Genomic DNA, 6,278 nt, shown 5'->3' on the forward strand with positions numbered 1-6,278 from the left:
GGATTTCAGCCATGGGGGTTTCTACACGCCAGAGGAGAGCCCATCCGACTTTGAGGGGGACGCAGACACCGAGGCCCGGATGGCTCGGCTCGGGGAAGTGGGAGGGGAGGAGACGGCGAGCGGCAGCGTCCCCCTGAGCCCCGTGATGCTGAACCCCTTCGAAGCCGTCTCAGGGGGGCCGGGCGAGAGCGTGAATTCCGTGACGGCTCGCTCCACTGAGGAGGAGGCCGAAGGCTCAGGCCCCTCTTGCGCCAGGGGGCAGGGTAAGTGGAAAGCCCGGGGCAGGGTAGAGGACATGGAGGACGTCTACACGGAAATCCACCAGGACATGTTCTCCAAGGCCTTCCTGTTCAACAAGTTCATGAGGCAGGGCCGCTTCCAGCGCAAAGCAGGCAATCAGCATGCCAACGAGAGGCCATGAGGCAAGCAGGAGCCTGGTGGAGTTTGAGCTAGCCCAGGTTGTGGGCATGGTGGGTGAACGGGTGGCGATGGAGCGGGAGTGGGGTAGCGCAGGGGTGCTATGGAGCGACTTTGTAGGAAACCTGCCCCCACCATTTTGAAATGCTGTCAAGCTTTACGCTTCATTCTTCAATTTTGGAATTCAAAAGTAATAAATTATTTTCCGTTACGTTCTCCATCTCTTTGATGTTTGGGATTGTTCGCCCAGGCCAGGACGCATTGTGGCCCAGCGAATGCTGAAATTTCTGTCCTTCCCTTTCGAGCTATTCCCTCCCCCATCCTGCCCCGCGCACCCAGAATGTCACCCAAGTCAAGGGTCAGATGAGGAAAAGACGGCAGAATTGCCTATTCCTCGGGATGTCGAAGGTCGAGGGAGCGGGTCGGTTGAGGAGCAGCTGAGGTAGAGAGAGAGAGACTGGTTCTGCAGGGGGTGGAGGGTGGTTGTTGGGGGGGGAGGAGGCGGAGGGGGAGTGGCGGGGGGGGGGGGGGGGGCAACATCACCCCACTTCTTGCTCGGATGTGAGAATCCTTTAGTGGGTGCAGAGGGACATTTTCCAGAACAGGCCCAGGGATCAGAGGGTTTTTAGTGACGGAGTTCGGCAGAGAAGCTAGCACCGTTTCTCCTCTGAATGAAGGGGGATTGAGGGAGGTTTGATCAGAGGGTGGAGAAGAGACTCGGAGAAGAGACTAGGAGAAGATAACAAGATGTAGGAGCAGGAGCAGGCCCTTTCTGCTCAGAGTCTATGAGATCGTGACTGACCTGATGTGATAATCCTCAACTCCCACTTTCCCACCTTATCCCCTCGATTCCCTCATTAATCAAAAATCCGTCTATCTCAGCCTTGAACATACTTAACAACCGAGCCTCTACAACCCTCTGCGGTAAAGAATTCCACAGATTCAATCCCCTCAGACGAAATTCCTCCTCATCTCCGTCTGAAATGGGTGACCCCCTTACTCCGAGATTATGCCCTCAGGTCCTAGAGTCTCCCACAAGGGGAAACAATCTCTCAGCATCTACCCTGTCAAGCTCCCTGAGAATCCGCTACGTCTCAATAAGTTTGCCTCTCATTCTTCTAAACATCCAATGAGTACAGGCCCAACCTACTCAATCTCTCCTCATAAGAAAATCCCACCCTATCCGGGATCAACCTAGTGAATCTTCTCTGGAGAGCCCTGCTGAAGTTCAATCCAGCCATTAGTCTAAAGGAGGCCATTTTTGGCCCCAAGGGCAGCCATTTTGGGCACCAAGGGCAGCCATTTTGGGCACCAAGGGCAGCCATTTTGGGGGCCAAGGGTGGCCATTTTGGGCCCCAGAGAATTGAATTTTGAATTGCAAATCAGCAGGACCTTTTGAGGAGTGAAGCAAAAAAAAGTTTGAGGAGTGAAGCAAAAAGCTGGCTCAATATCCGGGATCAACCAAGTGAACCTTCTCTGGACTTCCTTTCCTTAGATAAGGGGACCAAAGCTGTTCACAGTATTCCAGGTGGAGAAGATTATTTATATTATTGATTCGTGGGACATGGGCGTCGCTGGCTGGCCAACATTTACTGTTCATCCCTAGATGCCGGAGGGCAGTTGAGAGTCAACCACATTGGTGTGGCTTTGCAGTCACATGTAGGCCAGACAAGGTAAGGATGGCAGATTTCCTGCCCTAAAGGACATTAGTGACCCAGATGAGCTTTTCCAACAATGGTTTCATGGTCATCAGTAGATTCTTAATCCCAGGTTTCTTTAAATTGAATTCAAATTCCAGCATCTGCCGTGGTGGGATTCCACATGGCGGGGTCCCCAGGACATTAGCTGAGTTCCTGGATTAATAGTCTGGCAATTATACCACTCGCCTCCCCAACGAGGACAGGTTTGGAGAATGTGGTCAAGGAAAAGCTGTTCCTATTAGCTGATGACACGAAGGCAAGTGGGGACACAGATTTAAGGTTCTGGGAGAGGGGGGAAATGAGGGAATGGTGATGAACAATTTTAAAAAAAGAAATTGAGCAGGACACTTGAGGGAAATGAGTATTCAGGGTGAGAGATCTGAGGAGGGGGCATTGGGGGAACAACTGCATTGCTGTACTGGAGAGCTGACATTTCCCTCCTCGGGCCGAATGGCCTCCTCCTGTACTGTAAAGGCATTGAGGGACGGGCCTACGTCAGGGCCTCGATCTCTGACGTTCGGCGGAAGGGGGAAGAGGGGGTTGGTGTCTTCCTCCCCACCACACCTCACCACCCTAAAAACCCGACGGGGACGGGACCAACGCCAACTTTAGCCGCCGACCTTTGACCTGCGACCCCACGGAATCAGAGGTCTCACTCCCCCCCCCTTCCCCCTCAGTTCAGGCCTCCGAGCACATCTCCAGCCACGTTGGGAAGGGAAGAGATCCCTCGCCGATCCCTCGCCACCCCCTCTCCCCCCCCGCCCCTTCCCTCACTGGGCGCTGTCACGAGGTTGGGCAACTCCTACAGTTGGCCAAATGGTCTCGATCGGAGAGAGAAAAAGTGCCGTTTCCTGAGTGGCTGTTTGAGCTCAGACTGAAGACTCTTGAATAAAACCTCACATCGGAATGAAATGGGATTAATCACTCTCATAATGAAGATAATCAATCATTACAATGGCAATAATGACAATTAGTGATGATGATAATATTAATTAACACTGATAGGAAATAGCGATCATAATATTAATAATTATATTATTAAATGTAACAATAAATAAGGATCTTATTAATAGTAATAATAAAAAATGATGAGAATAATAGTTAGAGTCAAAGTCATAGAGTTTTACAGCACAGAAAGAGGCCCTTCAGCCCATCACGTCTGTGCTGGCCCATCAAGCATCTCGCTATTCTCGCTAGAATCATAAAATCCCTACAGTGCAGAAGGAGGCCATTCAGCCCATCGAGTCTACACGGCCCTATTCCCGTAATCCCACATATTTACCCTGCTAATCCCCTGACACCAGGGTCAATCTAGCATGGCCAATCAACCTAACGTACACATCTCTGGACTGTGGGAGGAAACCGGAGCACCCGCAGGAAACCCACACAGACACGGGGAGAATTTGCAAACTCCACACAGACAGTGACCCGACCCGAGGCCGGAATTGAACCTGGGACCCTGTGTTTTACTAGTGCTAACCACTATGCCACCATGCCATTTTCCAGCAACTGATCCATAGCCTTGTTCGCTATGCATCTAAATGCTTCTTAAATTTTGTGAGGGTTCCTATCTCCACCATCCTTTATGTGCGGCACGGTGGCACAGTGGCTAGCACTGCTGCCTCACAGCTCCAAGGACCCAGGCTCAATTCCCAGTTTGGGTCACTGTCTGTGTGAAGTTTGCACATTCTCCCCGTGTCTGTGTGGGTTTCCTCCGGGTGCTCCGGTTTCCTCCCACAGTCCAAAGACGTGCAGGTTCGGTTGATTGGCCATGCTAAATTACCCCTAGTGTCAGGGGATTAGCAGGGTAAATATGTGGGATTACGGGAATAGGGCCTGGGTGGGATTGTGGGCGGTGTAGACTCGATGGGCTGAATGGCCTCCTTCTGCACTGTAGGGATTCTACGATTCTATGAGAATAGCGAGATGCTTGATGGGCCAGCACAGATGTGATGGGCTGAAGGGCCTCTTTCTGTGCTGTAAAACTCTATGACTTTGACTCTATTATTCTCATCATTTTTCATTATCACTATTAATATTATTGTTATCTTTAATAATATAATTACTGATAATAGTATTATTGCTGTTTTATTAATATTATGATCGTTATTTCCTTTCAGTGTTAATTAATATCATCATCTTCACTAATTGTCGTTATTGTCTGAAAGACGTGCTGGTTAAGAGCATTGGCCATGCTAAATTCTTCCTCAGTGCACTCGAACGGGCGCCGGAGTGAGGGGACTCGGGGATTTTCACTGTAACTTCATTGCAGTGTTAATGTAAGCCTACTTGTGACACTAAAAAATAAACTTTAAAAACTTTAAACCCTTTCAGGCAGTGAGTTTCAGATTCCCACCACCTACTGGGTGAAAAATGCTTTTCCTCAAATCCTCTTTACCTTAAATCTATGTCCCCCTGGTTATTGAAACTTCTACTCAACCCTATCTATACATCTCAATCTCAATCAACCCTATCTATACATCTCAATTGGGCGGCACGGTAGCACAGTGGTTAGCACTGCTGCTTCACAGCTCCAGGGTCCCGAGTTCGATTCCCGGCTTGGGTCACTGTCTGTGTGGAGTTTGCACATTCTCCTCGTGTTTGCGTGGGTTTCCTCCGGGTGCTCCGGTTTCCTCCCACAGTCCAAAGATGTGCAGGTTAGGTTGATTGGCCAGGTTAAAATTGCCCCTGAGATGCATAGGTTAGAGGGATTAGCGGGTAAATATGTGGGGGTAGGGCCTGGGTGGGATTGTGGTCGGTGCAGACTCGATGGGCCGAATGGCCTCCTTCTGCACTGTAGGGTTCTATGATTTTCTATGAAGTCCCCTCCCCACTCGGCCTTCTCTTCAATAAGAACAACCCCAGCCTAACCAGCTCATAACTGAGACGCTCCAGCCCAGGCAGCATCCTGGTGAATCTCCTCTACACCCTCTCCAGTGCAATCACATCCTTCCTGTAATGTGGCGACCAGAACTGCACTCTAGCTGTGGCCTAATGAGTGGTTTATACAGCTCCATCATGACCTCCCTGCTCTTATACTCTATGTCTCGGCTGAATAAAGGCAAGTATCCCCATGTGCCTTCTTAACCATCTTACCTACCTGTCCTGCTGTCTACGAGGATCTTTGGACACGCACCCCAAGGTCTCTCTGGTCCTCTGTTCTTCCTAGGGTCCTACCGTTCACTCTGTATTCCCTTGCCCTGTTAATTTTATACTGATGATATGATTATTAACAACACATATCAACAATGACGGAGATAACAAAGAGAAATAATAATTAATAACAATATTATTGACAATAATGATGATAAAATGATCTATAATGGTGATAAATGCGGAAGATAATGATTAATAACAGTATAATTCTAGAAGCATAGAAAGATAGGAGGAGGAGGCCATTCGGCCCTTCATGCTTGCTCTGCCATTCATCATGATCATGGCTGATCATCCAACTCAATAGCCTAATCCTGCTTTCTCCCCATAACCTTTGACCCCATTCGCCCCAAGTGCTTTATCCAGCCGCCTCTTCAATACATTCAATGTTTTGGCATCAACTACTTCCTGAGGTAATGAATTCCACAGACTCACCACTCTTTGGGTGAAGAAATGTCTCCTCATCGATGATAAAATGATCAATAATGGTGATAAATAATAAAGATAATGATTAATAACAATATTATAGATGATAACAATCATAAAATGATCAATAACATTGATAACTAATAAAGATTTAATATCAATATTGACCTAACAATGATAACATGAGCGATAATAGTGATAAATAATAAAGATAACGATTAATAACAATATTATAAATGATAAAATGACTGATAATGGTGATAAATAAGGAAGATAATGATTAATAACAATATATTATTGGTGATATGAATAAATGATCGATAACATTGATAAATAATAACGATACCGATTAATAACAATATTGTTGATGGGAACGATGATAAAATGACCGACAACAGTGATAAATAATAAAGATTTAATAACAATATTCACCTAAGGACGATAAAATGATCAATAATCGAGATAAATAATGACATTAATGATTAATGACAATATTATTGGCAATAAAGGTGATAAAGATAGTGAAAAAATTAATATTCTTGACAATAATATTTATGAATGGAATTTTGATATTAAATGTTA

This window comes from Mustelus asterias, unplaced genomic scaffold, assembly GCF_964213995.1.
Source record: "Mustelus asterias unplaced genomic scaffold, sMusAst1.hap1.1 HAP1_SCAFFOLD_1242, whole genome shotgun sequence".
In the NCBI taxonomy this organism is placed as follows: Eukaryota; Metazoa; Chordata; class Chondrichthyes; order Carcharhiniformes; family Triakidae; genus Mustelus; species Mustelus asterias.